Raw genomic sequence first — 21,612 nt, 5'->3', positions numbered from 1 at the left:
TGGGATTGTTATCTTGAAGAACAACAACAACAATTTTTAGTGCCTCTGAGCTCAAGAATGAAGGGTTCTTATCACATTTTAAACAATGAGGAAGTATGATCTCAAGATGAACTAAAATGGAAAACATAGTTATTTTTAAGTAGCATCTCACTAGTGTGGAAAAAGAAAAGTGATTTTAAAAACACAACATTGCCACCTAGTGCTCTGTATGAAAATCATGAAAAAATGAGGAAGAAGGAGAGTGGAAGAATTTCACCTTAAATCCTATCTTAAGTGTGTAGGGTAATAAATACATGTACGCATAAATAAGTAGGATGAAATGTACCAGCCAGCAACGTCCCTTACACCATCAAGTCATGGGTAGGACTCAAGAAACCAGTGAGTGGCTCCATACGGTAAATGGCATTTTTACACATAACTTATTAGCAAATTTTTAAAAATTGCATTTGTCTTCCCTCTAGAATTCTTACCCATTTTTTCCACAAAGAATCCATGCTGCCTATGTCCACACAGTAGAATATTAAAAAGTAGTTTTGGAGGGGTTAAAAGAGTCCTTACAGAACATTTCATCCAGACTGCACATTTTATAGATGAGGACACTCCACTCCATGGAGATGAAGTAGCAGCCAAAGCCACATGACCAGTATGGTGGATTTGGGACATTAATCCTATCTCAGGAGTGTGCATCTGTTTACCTTTCATGTGCTCCCCTATGTTTCAACTTTAGCATGGCTTGCCAGAGTCAGGTACTGTACAAGATCTAAGTTCCCTCATCTGACTTTCAGTGCCCACATCCTCATGCTTCACATGAGCACCCACAGACCCACAGGATATAGGATCCAAATGGGGCAGAAATGACAGAAAACACAGGATGGAACACAATAGGGAGTGGTAGCGACAGTGTTTAACTGGCTTGGCCTAGCAAAGCATTAGTCCTGGGGTTTGGCACTTCCTCTTAAAACACTTCAGAAGAGGGTAGCTCAGTTGGTTAAGAGTCTGCCTTTGGCTAAGGTCATAATCCCAGGATTCTGGGATTTAGTCCCACATCAGGGTCTTTGCTCATCCGGGAGCCTTTTTTCTCTTTCACCTGCTCTGCTTGCCACTCCCCTACTTGTGCGCTCTCTCACTCTCTAACAAATAAATAAATAAAATCTTTTTTTAAAAAAAGATTATAAAGAATAAATCAGAAGACACAGTATGATGTTATGTGTGTTAGCTCAAGCTAACTGTTCAAACATCAGAACTACAGTCCTGGGGTGATCCACAGTCCTGAGGTGAAAGCCCTGACCTACCTGTATTCTAGAAGGAGCTGCTCTAAGTGCCCCTGTTACTCACATTTCAACCAATGCTTTTATCTTCTCTAGTGATCATTCTGAATGTCAGGAAGAATTTTGCATTGGTGAAAACATTGGCTTGTTGAAGCAAGATAGACATAGAAATGGGCTCTCATTGGTAAAGATAAAGGTATTCAAGATATGTGAGCTAGCTAAAGTATTATAAACACTCCAACTTTGTGTAAACAGGATACAAATACCCAGAGACGCCTGTGCCCTTTGTCCCCACCCACCTTCTGGCACTCTTCTGGAAATCACGGGGTGTCACTTGACTTACAAATTCAAAACTCCAGTCTCTGTCTTCCTGCTCACATGAAGTTCCCGTGTGTGTGTGTGTGTGTGTATTGAAATTTCACCTTTCTATAGTGATTCTTGTCATATTGGATTAGGGGCCCATCCTATCCTAGTATGACTTCATCTTAACTAATTACATCTGCAATGACCCTATTTCCAGAGAAGTTCATATTCTGAGGGATGGGAGGTTAGGACTTCCAACATAGGAATTTGGAGAGGACTCAACCCATTACATGTAAGGAGATGGAAACTAAGGAGAGGCCACCAACGGTGGAGGGAGATAAAGAATGGTGGCATCACAGAATTTTTGCAGTTAAGTTATCATCTCTACTATAAGAACCAACTCACCTGTGTGCAGTATTAATTCCACATGAGAACCAGAGAGAGCAGAGGATAAGGAAGAAGAGGCAGGGGAAGCAGGAGAAGAATTAGATTAGAAAGAAAAGCAAAAGAGACACTTCTCTCCAGCCACAGAAGAAGCTGAAGTTCAGATCAGAAAGGCACTACAGGGAGATTCTGGCTAGGTAACAAAAATGCATATATTCATGCACACAGATAACTTGTGGTTCTTTAATAAATGGCAGGTAATTAGCTCCATGGAAACCCTCAGGCTGTTTAAAGGAAAAGCACCCAAGCCACGTGAAACCAAATGACTAATGTAGTCAGGATGCCGCCCCGTAGGTAGACCACGTGAGGGCTCTCCGTGACAAAGTGGGCATCCTTATGCCTGCCCTGTTCCACTTGGACACATCTACACCCTTCTTAGTTTTTATTCATTCACCGAGAAAATAATATTGAAGCTGCAGTGCCTCACCAAACACCGCATGTGTTCATAAGAACCCAAACATACTGTTCCGGAGATATTCTCCCCTGTCCTTGTGTGCAAGGGATAAAATGCACCTTCACCTTCTCTCCACCTCCTGAACAGGGAAGCGGACTCCTTGGCACATTCAAAGTATTGTCTTCAAGAGTCAGGGAAATGCCCAGCTTTTAACGAGCTGCTCATGAATCATCAGGAGGTTTTGCTGTCATCTGTAGATAAGCGACATTACAACAGCAAGGAAAATCCTATCTTCTCAAGAAGGGGAGAACAATGCTGGGAGGAAGCGGCATCATGGGATATTTCCATTGTGTCCTCCATGACACTTTCCCAGAATTCCATCTTTATATAAGTAAAAGATACTCTGTTTGACCAAAACTAGGGTCAAGCTCAGGAGTTGAACCAACCTCAGATCTCACTTCTTTGTCCATGCCTCCTCTCTTGCTCCCTTTCTGTATCTCACCATCCTCTCGGGGCTCACCTGTCTGTCTCACTTACCTGGGACTTTTTATCTTCTTGTGTCACTATGTTTTCACGTGTGCATCATTTGTGCCCACAACTGGCTACTCGGACAATCCCCTCACATCAGCCCAGCCCGCACGCTCTGGGATCAACTTTTCCTGAAACATGGCTTCCTCATACTCCTTTTTCCAGAAACATCAGATGTCCATGCTTGAACATGGGCGCCAGCAGCACCATTTCCCTGTAGAGTTAGTGTCATTGCTAATGACAGCACCGGCAGTGCTTCCCAAAACCAGGTACCCACCACGCTGCTCATGCAGCGACCCATCTTGACAGCAACTCTGTGGCCTGGCTCTTGTTGTTCCCAGGCCCACTTCACAGATCAAGGGTACTGGGACTCTGAGAGGTGAAGTGACTGATCCAAGGTCACCCAGAGAGGAAGTATTGGAGACGGCAGCAGACTGACTCCAAACTTTACAACATTGTAGACTTGACTGCTACCCCAGATTAATTGATGATGGATGATGATGAGGATAGTTGGAATGATAGATGATGATGATGATAGACAGAAGATAAAGAGACAAGTACACACATGCACACACACACACACACACACACACACACACACACACACCTGAACCACAGAACTATTTCAACCATCACAAGTATAGGAACATACCTTGTAACAATAAAAAGGTCCACCAAATATAAACTTGTATGAAACCAAACACATCTATTTGGCTCCAAATTTCAATTTCTAACTATTAAAACTTCTGCTCTCTCTCTCTAGGATTTGGTCCTAATCAACTATATCAACCTCATCCCCCATCATTCCCCACTTTCATTCAATTTCTTAGCTGCAGTGCCCCAAACATCCTGACCATCCTAACCATGCTTCCCTGGTCTGCATGGAATGTGTTCTCCCTCCCCACCTGCTCATCTCCCTTCTTCCACCTTTGGGACCCAGATACAGCTCCTCTCGCCCAGCACAGGCATCCATGTTCACCCCCACTCTGGTAATCCTCTCCTTAGGACACTTAGGTCTTAAAACTCATCTTTTTATTTCATTTCTTCATGGGCTCTGCATTCAATTGACATGCTTTCTAAGAACATAGATAATGAAGAAAAAAAGATCTCTTTGCCCTCAGCATCTTCAAGTCTAAAGAGAGAAAAGTCTACCAAAACCAAAGTAGACTTGCGTCCTGTCACACATAAATGAACCTACAACTACACTTTCATTTTGGAGACTGGTTGTTCCCACTCACACAATGCTTCCCCTTTTACCTCCCCGAGAGCTCAGCTTCTTCTCCCAGGCTCCCTCTGTGGGGCATTTCTCCACAGCCTTCTTTCCCTGGTCCTGCTGACCTGTAGGCAGAGGGTGACCTCGGCCCCGACTGTGAAGGAATTCTGCAGGCCTAGAGCAACAGCAGGAGGCATTTGCCCTCCCTCTCTCCTGTAAGCAGGGTTACTGGAGATGGCCTCCCAGTTGGGGTTCTTATTTTTTAATTGCTCAGGGTTCCAAACGGAGATGAGGGGAAACCCACACTGTGCCCCTAGTTACAAAGCACGTAGACATTGGAGCAAACTGAAGGACAGCAAGCAGGCAGACGTTTCCCTGAGGCCCAGGTACAAGCTCACCACATGCCACTGCCTGAGATGTCTTGGGCCTGCCCCAGCCCATTCTGAGGCACCCTCTGAGGCCCAGCCTGGGTCGGGGTTTTGGCTGGTCAGGAGCCATCCCCACAAAGCAGAGGCAGGCAGGTTCTGGCACATGTCAAAGGCCCTTTGTGCTGGGGTGCCCAGGAGTCCTGGACAGACCTCTGAATCGAGACCATGTGCAGCTCTCCAAAGAAGGACCGTAGTGTGTGACAAAAACCCAAGCTTGGCAAAGAGGCTGGTGGCTCCGCATGGGAAGACTGCAATAGCAGATGGGATTGGAAAGAAACAGCCAGTTGAGACAGAAGCTGTCACAAGCATGTTCACCTTGGCATGCAAACTTGAGCATGTGTTTTGTTTTAAAAGCCGTATTCCAAATGAATACCATCCATAACCACACCGAAGGGAGGGGGAGGGGAAGACTGACTTAAGTGACCATGGAAAGCAGCATCTTGTCTAGATACTGTAGGAATTAAGACCAAAAAAAAAAAAAAAAAAAAAAAACCCATACATAAATGCTGTAATCTCATCAGCAAATGTGTCTCTTACTGGAGTATGGGTTGTGAATCTGAAAGTAATCCATGCTCATATGAAAACTGAGCAAACGAGGAACATTTTGAAGCTAATGAGAACCAGGTTCCTGACGGTTAGAGAAAACAGTTACAACCCAAGAAAGGGATAAAGCCCAAGGGCGACCCATGCTAGTGCATGGGTATCTGAATGACTGGTACAAAGTCACGTCTTTCATATGAATATACAGGTAAAGGATAGGTGCAGATGTGCGCATACGCATGGGAGCACTAGAAGCAGGGACACTCAGAAATGATAAACACTCTTAGTGCTCTGATTTTGTTTCTAACCATCTTCCACCTATTAAACACACACACAACAACAACAACAACAACAACAACAACCACAACAACAGGGCTATCTGTGAAGCAGTCAATTCCAGAACAAGATCAGGGAAAATACAAGATACAAGATGAGCCTGGAGCATCTTGTGGTACCAGAAAGTCAGGAAATGCTCAAAAAAGATGGAGGCTTGACCACAGGAGCCAATCTGAAGAGGATCCTAACGACAAGGCTGGAACACATTTGACAAACAAAATAGAAAGGGAAGGTATTAGGGTATTACACATAGCATAGAATAAATATTGCTGAGTTCTCACTGATAAACATTTTTTAAATGTATAGCATCAATAAATAAATGGAGGAAAAGGGCAGACCATCCCATATAGGATGGTCCTTTTCTTTATTTTCTCCAACTGATAAATCGAGAAGGAAATAGGTTGTCCCCATTATGCAAACACTACAGTAATATTTTTTCCAGGAAAGATCCAGCAATAGGGGCTGAAATTAGTAAGCAAGAGTTTCAGGAGAAACAGGATTTGCAGAGTCTCTAGGTGTCTTCCCCAAAATACTTACTAACTACAAAAGGAATGGTAGTAAACTTAAAATGGAGAAACCTCAGCAGAAACTGCCTTCACCAAGTAATCAAGCCAACATCACCAGTAATTATACCACACTGACACCTGGAACCCCCTGATATGACACACTAAAGCTGCAGCTTCATTCTCTAGTATTCTTAATAAAAGTGTATAACCTCAGGCCTTTCAGGAAAAATCACCAGACAACCCAAATTGAGGGATATCCAGCAAAACTCTTCAAACATACCAAGGTCAGGAAAAACAAGGGTCAATCTAGAAGTTACAGTTCACAGGAGGAGAAGAAGAAGTAAGAAACACATAGTCTTTATTTTGTTAACAGTATTCTGCTAATGTTAATTTCCTGGTGTTAGTAATTGTTCTACAGTTATGTAAAATGTCAACATCAGGGGAAGCTCGGTGAGGAATATATGGGAACTCTTCACATTATTTAGATTTTTCTGTAAGTTTAAAGTTGGTTCAGAATAACAAGGTTGTTTTGTTTTTAAGAATTTTATTTTCTTGGGGATCCTGGGTGGCTCAGTGGGCTAAGCCTCTGCCTTCACCTCAGGTCATGATTTCAGGGTCCTGGGATCGAGTCCCACATCAGGCTTTCTGCTCAGTGGGGAGCCTGCTTCCCTCTCTCTCTCTCTGTGCCTCTCTGCCTACTTGTGATCTCTGTCTCTCAAATAAATAAATAAAATCTTTAAAAAAAAAAAAAAGAATTTTATTTTCTTTCTCCAGATAAAAAGGAAACAATTTAGAAATTTTACCAAAGTTTAACAGTAATCCTTCAAAATGTCCTTCAAAATGGACACAGTCCGCAGGTTACACAAAAGCCTTGTGAAACTGATTGGATCAGAACTGTTAATTACTCTTTCTCGGGAAAGCACAGAGTCAATCTTTTCCAAGAAGCCTTGTATTCCAACTCCATAGCCGCAGAACTCCTGTTACGGAACAGACAGAACTAAGCACATCAATCTGTCTGTGTCAATCTATTTACTGCCCTGTGGCTCACAGGCCTCCCAACCAACTCCTTCCACTCCTGGTGCACTCAAAGTCTGCTTTCTGCCAACAGTAAGTCAGTCTGAGATGAAAACATGAACATGAGCTCCCATTAGTTAGATGCCCGAGGGAGTGGAGGGACAAAGCAAAAAAAAAAAAAAAAAAAAAAAAAAGTTCTTTAAAAGTAAGTCCAAGCACTGTTGAGTGGGTAGCTGGAAAGAATTAACCTGTGTCCATTCAAGGGTCATTCTTGCCTTGTTCATTAAAATCTAGCTTGAACACTTGTCTTTGAACCATATAGTCCTAAAGAAAACAAGTTTCCAGAGCACAGTCAGGGTCCTGAATTAAGAGTTTGCTGAAATATCTACACTCTTGCAATTTCCTCCTGGGCTCTCGCACCACTACCATCCACAATTTGCTCCATTTACCATATGCTCTGTTATCTTTTACTTCTGGAAAGTGTGCTCTGTGCTCCCTGTTTTATTGGGTCTTCTAATTTTACAATAGGTTGAAGGGATAAATCCCATTTTATGGCTTGCCTAGCAGGGTACTGTTTTCTTTTCTGCTGCCTAATTCCAAACAAATAACCACAAAACAGCAATTTCCTTTCTATCAGCTGAAACAGTGCAAAGGTAATTTTTTGCTAGAATGTCAGAGATGAAAGCAGTTAAGGGGTATGAGCTGTCACGAATCAGACACTCACTCTACAGAACTGAGAACATTCATACCTGCAGTGTTTACTGTAAGGAGCTGACTTCTCCAAGCCTCTCTCTGGATGGAAATCACCTTAGCCTGACATTTCTGACAGAATTCCATGATGCACCTGGGAGGGGAGGGCAGTGCAGGGGGATAATGAGGAGTCATAGGACAGAGGGAAGAGAAATGTCAGATTTGAGAACACAGCTATCTGGACAACGAGCTCACATACAGCCTTAATTTTACAAAGTGCTTCTGCACTCATTGACTCATTTGATTTAGCAAAACTTTGTGATATGTCCAAGTTCTTATCCCTATTGCACAAGTAAGAAAACCGAGACACTTTGAAAAAACCTAGAGAGTGTATAAGAGGTCTACTCAAAACAAAAAGCCAGTTAATATGGAACCAAGACTAACATTAATTCTGGCACAAAGTCTTAAATTATCCTAACGCAAGTCCTATTGTTTTCTTTCTTTTAAAAAGCTGTTTCCATCTATCATATGATAAGATCAAGGTGCCCAAGATACTGACACTCTTTCTAGAGGGACCCAACCTGACTGTCTGGCCTCCCTCCAGCTCAAGAGTTATAGCCTTTCAGACCAAGGTGAATGCCTGGCCACGTACATGCCCATACAGGCCACAAAGTCAGAACAGAGTTGAATGAAATTAACTCTGAGCCTTGGCAAAGGAGATGCAGACTGGCTTTCCAAATGACAGTGACTAGCATTGCTCTCACAAACAAAGGTGATTCCCAAACCACATCATTTTTATCAGTCAAATGTATGCAGTCCCCATGAAATGAAAAGTCCTGCACCCATATCAGTCCTGCTTGTAGTTGGATTTTGTCTTTGGGTAAGCAAAAAAGGATGCTTTGGAGGGAGGCCATAAAACCCATGAAGTTTAATGGACCCCACCAAAGTTACAGCAGCAACTCCAGCTAGCAGGGAATGAGCAGGGGATGCAAGGTCTTGGCTGTGGACCTTATTTGAGAAATGAGAGACAAACAACCTGGTGTTGAAAGAGCAAGAGCGGGTGCCTGGGTGGCTCAGTGGGTCAAGCCGCTGCCTTCGGCTCAGGTCATGATCTCTAGTCCCACATCGGGCTCTCTGCCCAGCAGGGAGCCTGCTTTCTCCTCTCTCTCTCTGCCTACCTCTCTGCCTACTTGTGATCTCTCTCTGTCAAATAAATAAATAAAATCTTTAAAAAAAAAAAAGAAAGAAAGAAAGAAAGAAAAGAAAGAGCAAGAGCTTTGAATTCAATGAACTTAACTTGCAACCACATACCAGAGGACGGTCCTGGGCTCAGCTCTGTCTCCTCCAAGGCTTCCTTCTTCCCAGAGACTGGTGCTAAGGCTTAAAGGAGATGATTTACAAAAACAAAACAAAATCATTGGTCTTAAACCATTAGCACGTACCTATTCTTACTAGAGCTTGTTTCCCCAAATTATGTATTTGGCAAATGTTTACGTAGATGCCAGTGTCAATGCCCCGGTTCATGGGAGAACTCCTAAACACACAAGAAAAGTAGTTCTCATTGTTTCCTATTAGAGTGTAAAATGGTATTTCTCAACCACAGCTCTTTTAGGGAAGCCACAGGCTAGAGCAATGATTGTCTTCAACATATGGCGCTAATTGTTGTCAAGACTCATTGTAAACTTCCTTCAATTTGAAAGCACAAATAAAAACAGGTGTGCAGGAAGCCGAACTACATGCTCTTTATGGGTCCTTAAAAGTGCTGTGCTGTTAGTTCCTTTAGCAATTGTCTCTGTTTCATCTCTTCCCTACAGATTGGGCAATCTTGATGGTTCACAATGAAAATGCTGCTTGTTTCCAATGTGAATACTAATGACATTTGATTGGATGTTTATCTGGAGATAATCAGCTGATGATTTTGCTTTGAAAATGTGTATACAAGTAATTATATACATCACAGGAAAAAAAACCATAAGTGTGTTTGAATTTTTTTTTCATTTTAATAACTACCAAACAAGAGCGAGATAAGAAATATTCTTTCTCCTTGCTGCAGTGATATGCAAGCTTGTATATTTGAAGACAAATAGGATGCTATAGTGTTTCAAAACTTTAGGGGCACCTGGGTGGCTCAGTGGGTTAAAGCCTATGTCTTCTGCTCAGGTCATGATCCCAGGGTCCTGGGATGGAGCCCCACATTGTGTTCTCTGCTCAGCAGGGAACCTGTTTCCCCCTCTCCCTCTGCCTGCCTCTCTGCCTACTTGTGATCCCTGTCTGTCAAATAAATAAATAAAATCTTAAAAAAAAAAAAAACTTTAAATCACAATATGTTGGCAACTGCCTATGAAATTAAGAAAGGTTTTTAGGTAATATTCAATGATAGGGAGTGAAATGAAACAAGGAGGCTTGTGTCTTGCTATCAGAACTGTAATTTTGCAGAACCTTTCATGAGAGCAATTTGGCAGTATAATTCAGGACCCTTAAAACTGCTTTTACTTTGTTGCTAGTAATTTCTTATTTTAGGAAATATTCTTGAGAAATACTCCTTAACATAGAGAAAGGCTCCACATAATGGGGCTTATCACAGGATTCTTTATAATAGGGGAATATTGAAATGACTAAGCAGATATGAGAGTGATGTCACCAAAATGGAAAAATAGGCGTTTCCTACTGTCTCCCCCCCACCCAAGGAACACCAGTTTTAACAATCACCTACAGATGAGAGGATATTTATAGAAGTCCAGGTGTATAGCAAAGAAGTTCCAGCATACTGTTGGAGCAAAAAAATATCCAAGATTGGACACATCAAAGAGGGTTAGAGAAACAGTGCCATTTTACCTACATCTCTTTTCCCCAAGGTGGCACAGCTCCATGCCAAGAGAGACATTCTCCATCCAGTTCTCTCCCAAGGGGGAAATGAGGGCATACGAGTGAGCACCTGGGTTCCACAGCTTTGCAGAAGAAGCCCATTTCTTTTTGCCCCATTCAGAATACTGATGCCTTAGGGTAGGGATAGGTTGGAAGGACAGAAGCCAGGGCACCTGGAAGGCATATAAGACATGTACTAACCACTTTGCAGATTTATCAGGAAACCTGCTTTTGAGCCACCAGGGAGACCTTGCCTGTGAATCTCCTAACTTGCCCACAGGACACCCTACCCCCACTGACATTCCACATGCCTCACCCACACAATCTCCCATCCTGTGGCTGCCTCCCTGTATGTACTTCTAAGGGAGACACGTGAAAGTTTTTGTAGACGATTAGCAAGAAGGCACAGAAAGTTGGCCATACTCTGCAGGACTAGAGAAAATACATAGACTTGAGCATTTAGCAACACTGTAGAGAAAGCACCCTATCTGGCTTTGCAAGACCTAGAAAAGGCATATAATCTTAAAAGGGAACTAGAGATGTGGAGGAGACATATATAAAGAAAATATCTGAGAAAGCCTCAGAATCCCTAGCAGAGCTGACAGAAGGTATTTCTTTCCTGAAGGTAGTCAGGAAAGAAGGAAGGAGGTGGCTGCTTTTTCAAATACAAAGACAGCAATGTAAGACTTCAAGAAACATGAAAAATCAAGGAAATATGACAATGATTTTCCAGAAATCTACCCCAAAGACACAAAAATCTGCAATTTTCTTGATGAAGAAATCAAAATAGTTGCTTTAAGGAATTTCATTGAGCTACAAGAAAACGCAGAAAAGACAATTCAATAAAATTGGAGAAACAACACATGAACAAAATGGGAAGTTTAACAGAGGCTAGAAATCATGAAAAAAAAAAAGTAAACAGAAAACCTAGAGCTAAAAAGCACAGTGAATGAAATGAAAAGTGCAATGGAGAGCACCAATATTAAGCTTGACCAAGCATAAGCAAGAATCTGTGAAGTCAAAGACAGGTAATTTGAAATTCCCAGACAGAAGCAAACAAAGAAAAAAGAATAAACAAAAGTGAAAAAAATCTACATGAATATGATACCACACTATATGGGATACCATTAAGACAAACAATATGTACATTATTGGAGTCCCAGAAAGAGGAGAGAGGTATAAAGAGAAAGTTTATTTAAAGGAATAATGACAGCAAACTCACCAAATCTGGGGGGAGATGGAGACATCAAATTTTATGAAACTCATAGGTTTCCAAAATGTTCAATTTAAAGAGTTCTACTCCAAGCCACACAATAAAACTACCCAAAATCAAAAACAAAAGGAGAATTTTAAAAGCAGCAAAAGAAAAAAATAATCCTTACCTATAAGGAAACCCTCATAAGGCCATAAACAGATTCCTAAGCAAAATCTTTGCAGGCTAGAAGAGAGCTGAATATTATATTTGAAGTGCTGAAAGGGAAAAGGAGCAACAAAGAATACTTTGCTCAGCAAAGTTGTACTTCTGAAATAAAAGAAAGATAAAGGTTTAAAAAAAAAAAAGCTAAGGGGTTTCATCATCACTAGACCTGCTTTACAGGAAATGTTGAAGGGAGGTTTTCAAGGTGAAATAAAAGACATAATTAGTAACATGAAAATATAAAAAACAATAGTAAAGGTAAGTAATTAAGTTCAGAAGATTATATTACTATAATATGGTGGGGTAGTAACCATTTAACTCCAGTATAAAGGTTAAAGAACAAAAGTATTAAAAATAACTATACCTAAAACAATTTGTTAATGCATACACAATACAAAAAGATGTAAACTGTGGCATCAAAAACAGAAATGAACAGGGATAAAAAGGCACTGTTTTTGTATGCAAAGTTAAGCTTTAATCAACTTAAAATAGACTATAACATCTCTAAATTGTTTTATGTAAGCCTCGTGATAACCACTAAACAAAAACCTACAGTAGAGGGGAGGAGCAAGATGGCAGAGGAGTGAGAGACCTAAATTTCCTTGGGTCCCAGGAATTCAGATAGATAGTTATCAAACCATTCTGAACACCTACAAACTCAGCAGGAGATCAAAGAAAAGAATAGCAGCAATTCTAGGAACAGAAAAACCACCGCTTTCTGGAAGGTAGGACTTGTAGAGAAGTAAATCCGAGGCAACATACAGGAAGGGAGACAGTGGGGAGGTGGGGTAAGGGGGAAAGGCCTGGCAAACAGTAGAGCATCAGAGCACAAAATCAGAACTTTTAGAAATCTGCTCCACTAAGGGACGATGTTCCAGAGGCTAAGTGGGGGGTAGAGCCCTCGTGGGTAATGTGGTCTCAGGACCCACAGGGACTCAAAAAGACCAGGGATGTCTGAGTGTGGCAGAGTTCCCAGGTATCAGAGCGGGGAAGCCAGCTGCAGAGATGGAGCCAAACTGGGGGCTCTCACCTCGGGGTTACCTTAAACCATGATCCAAGCCTCGGTCAGGCCACTGCTCTTCTGGCAGGGACTCAACTAGCTGCAGATGCAGGGAGACTCACCTTCCTCCTCCAGGAGGAGTGGTGTGGGAGCACACTGCAGGAATCTGCTGGGTTTGGAGACTCCAAATGGGCCTTGTGCCAGAGACAGAAATGCTTGCTCACAGGCCAGGTGAGCACAGAGTGTGGCAGGACACCAGGGAAATGGGAGGGATTGACTGCTTTTCTCTAAGAGCACACTGAGGAGTGGGGCCCCAAGCTCTTGCCTCCTACGGGCCAGAGATTGGGCGGGTGCCATCTTCATTCTCCTCTTCTGAAGCTGTACAGAAAGCATTCACGGAACAAAAGCTCCCAAGAGCGAACCTGAGCAGATTGCTAAACCTGGCCCTTGGCAAGGGCGGTACAATTCCATCTCAGTCAAAGACATTTGAGAATCACTGCAACAGACCCCTCCCCCAGAAGATCAGCAAAAACATCCAGCCAAGACCAGGTTTACTGATAAATGAGAAATGCAAAACAGCAGTGCTTTAGGAATACAGCACATAGAATTAATGGCTTTTTTCCAATGATTCCTTAGTCTTTCAACTTTAATTTTTTTAATATCCTTTTTTTCTTTTCTTTTTAGAATTTTTCTTCTTTCCTATTTTAACCAATATCTTACCAATTCATTTTTTAATCTTTTTTAATTTTCATTTTTACAGTTATATTCCATCCCTTCATTGTACTTAACCATATATATATATATATATATATATATATATGTTTTTCTTTCTTTAAAATTTTGGGAGGCAGTTTCCTCTAAAAGACAAAATTACACCCAGAATATAGTGTGTGTATTCACCAGCCTAATCATATTCTTTTTTATTTATTTTTCTTTCATTCTCCTCCCTGCCCCCATTTCCAGTCTCTTCTGATATCTTTAGAGTATATTTTTCTGGGGTCATTGTTAACCTTTGTACACTTTGTTCTCTCATTCACTCTATTCTTCTCTGGACAAAATGACAAAATAGAAAAACTCACCTTAAAAAAAATAAAATAACAATAGGCAGTACCGATGACTAGGGACCCAATCAGTTATGGACATTAGTAAGATGTCGGAACTAGAGTTCAGAATTATGATTATAAAGATGCTAGCTGGGCTTGAAAAGGCATAGAAGATACTAAAGAATGCCTTTCTGTGAAATGAAAAACTAAAATCTAACCAAGTCAAAATCAAAAAGGCTATTAATGAGGTACAATAAAAAATGCGGACTCTAACTGCCAGGACAAATGAGGCAGAAGAGAATTAGTGATTTGGAGACCAAATGATGGAGAATAAAGAAAAAAAGAGATAAATAACTACTGGATTACAAGGGAAGAATTTGAGAGGTAAGTGATACCATAAGAATAAACAATATTGGAATAATTGGGATCCCAGAAGAAGAAGAAAGAAGGAGGGGGGCAGATGATATATTGAATTAAATTATAGTGGAGAATTTCCCTAATTTGGTGAAGGAAACAAGCATCAAAATCCAGAAGGCACAGAGAACCCACTTATAAATCAATAAAAATAGGTCCACATCCCATCATCTAATAGTAAAACTTACAAGTCTCAGAGACAAAAAGAATCCTGAAAGCAGCTCAGGACAAGAGGTCTGTAACATACAACAGTAGAAATATGAGATTGGCAACAGACCTACCACAGAGACCTGGAAGGCCAGAAAGGACCGGCTTGATATATTCAAAGCACTAAACAAGAAAAATATGCAGTCAAGAATACTATATCCAGCTAGGCTGTCATTGAAAATAAAAGGAAAGATTAAGAAAACTTCCAGGACAAATAAAAACTAAAAGTATTTTCAAACACCAAACTAGCCTTACAGGAACTATTGAAAGGGGTCCTCTAAGCAAAGAGAGAGCCTAAAAATAACATAGACCAGAAAGGAACAGAGACAATATAAAGAAACAGTTGCCATACAGACAATATGTCTGCATGCACTGAATTCATATCTTTCAATAGTTACCCTGAATGTAAATGGGCTAAGTGCCCCAATCAAAAGACACAAAGTATCAGAATGGATTAAAAATAATAATAATAAGGCCCATTAATATGCTGTCTGCAAAAGACTCATTTTAGACCCAAAGACACCTCCATATTTAAAGTGAGGGGGTAGAAAATAATTTACCATGTTAATGGACATCAAAAAAACCTTGGGTGGCAATCCTTATATCAGACAAATTACATTTGTTTTATATCTGACAAATTACATATAAGAGATGAGGAAGGACACTATATCATAATTCAAGGGTCTGTCAAATAAGAAGATCTAGCCATTTTAAAAATCCATGCCCTTGTTTCACTCAGCATAAACAATGAATCTTGGAACACTGAAAAAAATTAAATTAAAACAAATATCTATGCCCTTAACATGGAGCAGTCAACTGTATAAACTAATTAATAAAAAAAATCAAAGAAACACATCACAATAATATAATAATAGTAGGGGACTTTAACTCTCCCCTCACTGAAATGGACACTGAAATGGACAGCAAAGATCAACAAGGAAATAAAAGCTTTACATGACACACTGGACCAGAGGGACATCACAGACATATTCAGAACATCCCATTCCAAAACAACAGAATACACATTCTTCCCTAGTGCACATGGAACATGCTCCAGAATAGATCACATCCTGGGCAACAAATCAGGTCTCAACTGACACCAAAAAATTGGAATCATTCCCTGACTATTTTCAGACCACAATGCTTTGAAACTAGAACTCGATCACAAGAGGAAAGCTGGAAAGAACCCAAATACATGGAGGCTACTACTAAAGAATGAATGGGCCAATCAGGAAATTAAAGAATTGAAAAAATTCACAGAAACAAATGGAAATGAAAACACAACTGTTCAAAATCTTTGGGATGGATCAAAAGCAGTTCTGAGAGGAAAGTACATGACAATACAAGCCTTTCTCATGAAACAAGAAAGGTCTCAAATACACTACCTAACACTATACCTACAGGAGCTGGAGGAAGAACAGCAAAGAAATCCTAAATCCAGTAGGATAAGAGAAATAATAAAGATCAGAGCAGAAACCAATGAAATAGAAACCAAAAAAACAAACAAACAAACAAAAAACAGTAGAACTGTTCAATGAAAGTAGGAGCTGGTTCTTTGAAAGAATTAATAAGATTGATAAACTCCTGGCCAAATTTATCAAAAAGAAAAGAGAAAGGACCCAAATTAATAAAATCATGAATGAAAGAGGAGATATCACAACCAACACCAAAGAAATACAAACAATTACAAGAACATATTATGAGCAACTATGTACAAGCAAATTAGGCAATCTGAAAGAAATGGATGCATTTCAGGGAGCTTATAAACTATCAAAACTGAAATAGGAAGAAAGAGAAGATCTGAACAGACTCATAACCAGCAAGGAAATTGAAGCAGAAGTCAAAAATCTTCCAAGAAACAGGAGTCCAGGCCAAGACAGATTCTCAGGAGAATTTTACCAACCATTTAAAGAAGAAATAATACCTATCCTTCTGAAGCTGTTTAAAAAAAATGGAAAGGGAAGGAAAATTTCTGAACTCATTCTATGAGGCCAGCATTACCTTCATCCCAAAACCAGACAAAGACCCTGTCAAAAAGGATAATTCCAGACCAATATCCTTGAACACAGATGCAAAAATTCTCACAAAAATACTAGTCAATAGGATCCAATGGTACATTTAAAGGATTATTCACCATGATCAAGTGGAATTTATTCCTGGGCTGCAAGGTTGGTTCAACATCCACAAATCAATCAATTCAATACAATACATTAATAAAGAAAGAACAAGAACCATATGATATAATAGATGCAGAAAAAGCGTTTGACAACATCCTGTCATGATCAAAACTACACAAAGTGTATGAATATAGAGTGCATACCTCAATATCATCAAAGCCATCTATGAAAAACCCACAGTGAATATCATTCTCAATGGGGAAAAACTTTCGGTTTTTCCCCTAAGGTCAGCAACATGGCAGAGCTGTCCACTATCACCACTGTTATTCAACATAATACTAGAAGTCCTAGCCTCAGTAATCAGACAACAAAAAGAAATAAAAGGCATCTGAATTGGCAAAGAAGTCAAACTCTCACTCTTTGCAGATGATATGATACCTTATGTGGGAAACCCAAAATACTCCACCCCAAAGTGGCTGAAACTCATACGTGAATTGAGTAAAGTGTCAGGATATAAAATCAATGCACAGATATTAGTTGCCTTTCTATACATCACCAACAAGACAGAAGAAAGAGAAATTAAGGAGTCAATCCCATTTACATTTGCACCCACAACCATAAGATACCTAGGAAAAAACCTAAGCAAAGAGGCAAAGAATCCGTACTCAGAAAACTTTAGAGTACTCATGAAAGAAATTGAGGAAGACACAAAGAAATGGAAAACATTCTGTGCTCATGGGTTGGAAGAAAAACTATTGTGAAAATGTCCATGCTACCTAAAGCAATCTACACATTCAATGCAATCCCTATCAAAATAGCATCAATTTCTTCAAAGAAATAGAACAAATAATCCTAAAATTTATATAAAATCAGAAAAGACACTGAATAGCCAGAGAAATGTTGAAAAAGAAAACCAGGGCACCTGGGTGGCTCAGTGGGTTAAAGCCTCTGCCTTCGGCTCAGGTCATGATCTCAGGGTACTGGGATCAAGCCCCGCATCAAGCTCTCTGCCAGGGAACCTGCTTCCTCATCAATCTCTGCCTGACTCTCTGCCTACTTGTGATCTCTGTTTCTGTCAAATAAATAAATAAAAACTAAAAAAAGAAAAAGAAAAAGAAAACCATTCATTTCAAGTAGGAAGCTTGTCCTCCCATTCACTGGTCAAAGCTGTAAGCACAGACCGCAGGATTTTAGAGCTAGAGGGTCACCCAAGAACTGTGAAGAGTCCTTTGCAGATAAAGTAGGGATTTTATCCTATCTGCAAGCTAAAGAGTTAGCCCACCTCAGTTTCAACAGTGTGTGCAGAAAGCATGACTTCCTGGCTCAGAAATGAATGACAATGGCCTCTCTACCTACTTGTGATCTCTGTCTCTGTCAAATAAATGAATAAAATCTTCAAAAACAAAAAGGAAAAAGAAAAAGAAAACCAAAGTTGGTGGCATCCAATTCCAGACTTCAAGCTCTTTTACCAAGACAGTATGGTGGTACTGGCATAAAAACAGACATATAGATCAATGGAACCGAATAGAGAGCCCAGAAATAAACCCTCAACTCTATGGTCAACTAATCTTTGACAAAGCAGGAAAGAATGTTCAATGGGAAAAAAAAAAAAAAAGAAAAACAGTCTCTTCAACAAATGGTGCTGGGAAAATAGGACAGCCATATACATAAGAATGAAACTGGGCCATTTCCTTACACCACACATAAAACCAGACTCAAAATGGATGAAGGACCTCAATGTGAGAAAGGAATCTATCAAAATCCTTGAGGAGAACACAGGCAGCAACCTCTTCAACCCCAGCCAAAGCAACCTCTTCCTAGAAACATTGCCAATGGCAAGGGAAGAAAGGGCAAAAATGAACTATTGGGACTTCATCAAGATCAAAGCTTTTGCACAGCAAAGGAAAGAGGAAACAAAACCAAAAGACAATGGACAGAATGGGAGAAGATATTTGCAAATGACATATCAGATAAAGGACTAGTATCCAAAATCTCGAAAGTACTTATCAAACTCAACACCCAAAGAACAAATAATCCTATCAAGAAATGGGCAGAATACATGAACAGACATTTCTGCAAAGAAGACATCCAAATGACCAACAGACACATGAGAAAGGGCTCAACATCACTCAGCATCAGGGAAATACAAATCAAAACCACAATGAGATACCACCTCACACTAGTCAGAATGGCTAAAATCAACAAGTCAGGAAACAACAGATGTTGGCGAGGATGCAGAGAAAGGGGAACCCTCCTACACTGTTGGTGGGAATGCAAGTTGGTGCAGCCACTCTAGAAAACTACATGGAGGTTTCTCAAAAAGTTGAAAATAGAACTTCCCTATGACCCAGCAATCGCACTACTGGATATTCACCCCAAAGATATAAATGTAGAGATCCAAAGAAGCACAGAAAATATTAATAAGATAGCATTAGTAATTCTTCATCTATCAATAATAACCTTAAATATAAATGCTCTAAATTCTCCAGTTGATAGGCATAGATTGGCTGAATGGATGGAAGGAAAAAAAGACCCAATTATATACTAATAATAAGAGATTAACTTTACATTTTTTTATTAACATATAATGTATTGTTTACTTCAGGGGTACAAGTCTGTGAATCATCAGTCCTACCCAATTCACAGCACTCACCATACCACATAACCTCCCCAATGTCCATAACCTACCCACCCTATCCCTCCCCCCTCAACTCCCCATCAACTCTCAGGATTCACTTTACCTTTAAGGACATAGGGTCAAAGTGAAGAGATGGAAAAATATATTCTATCCAAATAGAAACTCAAGAGAGCAAGGGTAGCTATATTTATATCAGAAAAAAAAAAGACTTTAAGTCTGAGACTGTAACGTGACAAAGACAGTCATTACATAATGATAAAGGAGTCAATTCATCAAAAGGATCTAAAAATTGTAAACATATATGCACCCAACATCATAGCCCCTAAATATATTAAGCAAATACTAACAGATCTGAAGGAGAAAAAAGACAATACAATAATAATAGGATACTTCAATACTCCACTTTAAACAATGAATAGATCATCCAGACAGAAAACAAATAACCTAAATAAAAGTATAGACCAAGTGAACTTAACAAACATGTGTAGAATATTCCATCCCAAAGCAACAGAATATACATTCTTCTAAAGTACACACAAAACATTCTCCCGGTAAACCATATATTAGGTGACAAAACAAGTCTAAGCAAAATTAAGAAAAATGAAATCATACCAAGTATATTTCCTGATGACAACAGTAGGAAATTAGAATCTAATAGCAGTTGCTATATAATAGTATATTAGTTTTAGGTGTACAACATGGTAAGTTGATAAAGGCATACACTACAAAGAGATCACCATACTAGTTACCATCTGTTACCATAAAACCTAACTCCTCGGGCGCCTGGGTGGCTCAGTGGGTTAAGCCGCTGCCTTTGGCTCAGGTCATGATCTCAGGGTCCTGGGATCGAGTCCCGCATTGGGCTGTCTGCTCTGCAGGGAGCCTGCTTCCTCCTCTCCCTCTCTCTGCCTGCCTGTCTGCCTGCTTGTGATCTCTGTCTGTCAAATAAATAAATAAAATTAAAAAAAAAAAAAACTAACTCCTCCTTCTTTGATAACCACCAATCTGTCTTCTGAGTCTCAGTTTTGTTCTGTTTGTTCATTTGTTTTGTTTTTTATGTGTTATGTATAAGTGAAATCAAATGGATTTGTTTCTCTGTGTCTTATCTCAATTAGCATAATATCCTCACGGACCATCTTGTAGTTGCAAGTGGCAAAATTTCCTTCTTTTTATGTCTGAGTGATATTTCATTGTGTAGTATATAACTACATCTTCTTATCCATTCATCCATGCATGTACATTTAGGTTGTTTCTGTATCTTGGCTATTGTAAATAATGCTGCAATGAACATGGGGATGAATACATCTTTCTGAATTAATGTGTTCATTGAATTTAGATAAATACTCAGAAATGGAATATGATTGTTCTATTTTTAACTCCTTAGGGAATTGACATACTGTTTTCCATAGTGGCTGCACTAATTTACATTCCTACCAATAGTATAAAAGTGTCACCTTTTCTCTACAACTTCTTTAATGCTTCTAATTCCTTGTCTTCTTTTTTTTTTCTGCTTTGATTTTCTTTTTTTTTAATTTTTTACAAATATATATTTTTATCCCCAGGGGTACAGGTCTCTGAATCACCAGGTTTACACACTTCACAGCACTCACCAAAGCACATACCCTCCCCAATGTCCATAACCCCACACCCTTCTCCCAACCCCCCTCCTCTCAGCAACACTGTTTGTTTTGTGAGATTAAGAGTCACTTATGGTTTGTCTCCCTCCCAATCCCATTTTGTTTCATTGATACTTCTCCTACCCACTTAAGCCCCCAGGTTGCACCACCACTTCCTCATATCAGGGAGATCATATGATAGTTGTCTTTCTTCGCTTGACTTATTTCGCTAAGCATGATACGCTATAGTTCCATCCATGTTGTCGCAAATGGCAAGATTTCATTTCTTTTGATGGCTGCATAGTATTCCATTGGTATTATATATTCCATTGGTATTTATATATACCACATCTTCTTTATCCATTCATCCGTTGATGGACATCTAGGTTCTTTCCATAGTTTGGCTATTGTGGACATATAGCCAAATGTGCTGTAAACATTCGGGTGCACGTGCCCCTTTGGATCACTACATTTGTACCTTAGGGTAAATACCCAGTAGTGCAATTGCTGGGTAACACGGCAGTTCTATTTTCAACATTTTGAGGAACCTCCATACTGTTTTCCAGAGTGGTTGCACCAGCCTGCATTCCCACCAACAGTGTAGGAGGGTTCCCCTTTCTCTGCATCCTCC

Source organism: Mustela nigripes, chromosome 7 (assembly GCF_022355385.1).
Source record: "Mustela nigripes isolate SB6536 chromosome 7, MUSNIG.SB6536, whole genome shotgun sequence".
Lineage (NCBI taxonomy): Eukaryota > Metazoa > Chordata > Mammalia > Carnivora > Mustelidae > Mustela > Mustela nigripes.
This window is presented reverse-complemented; position numbering follows the sequence as displayed.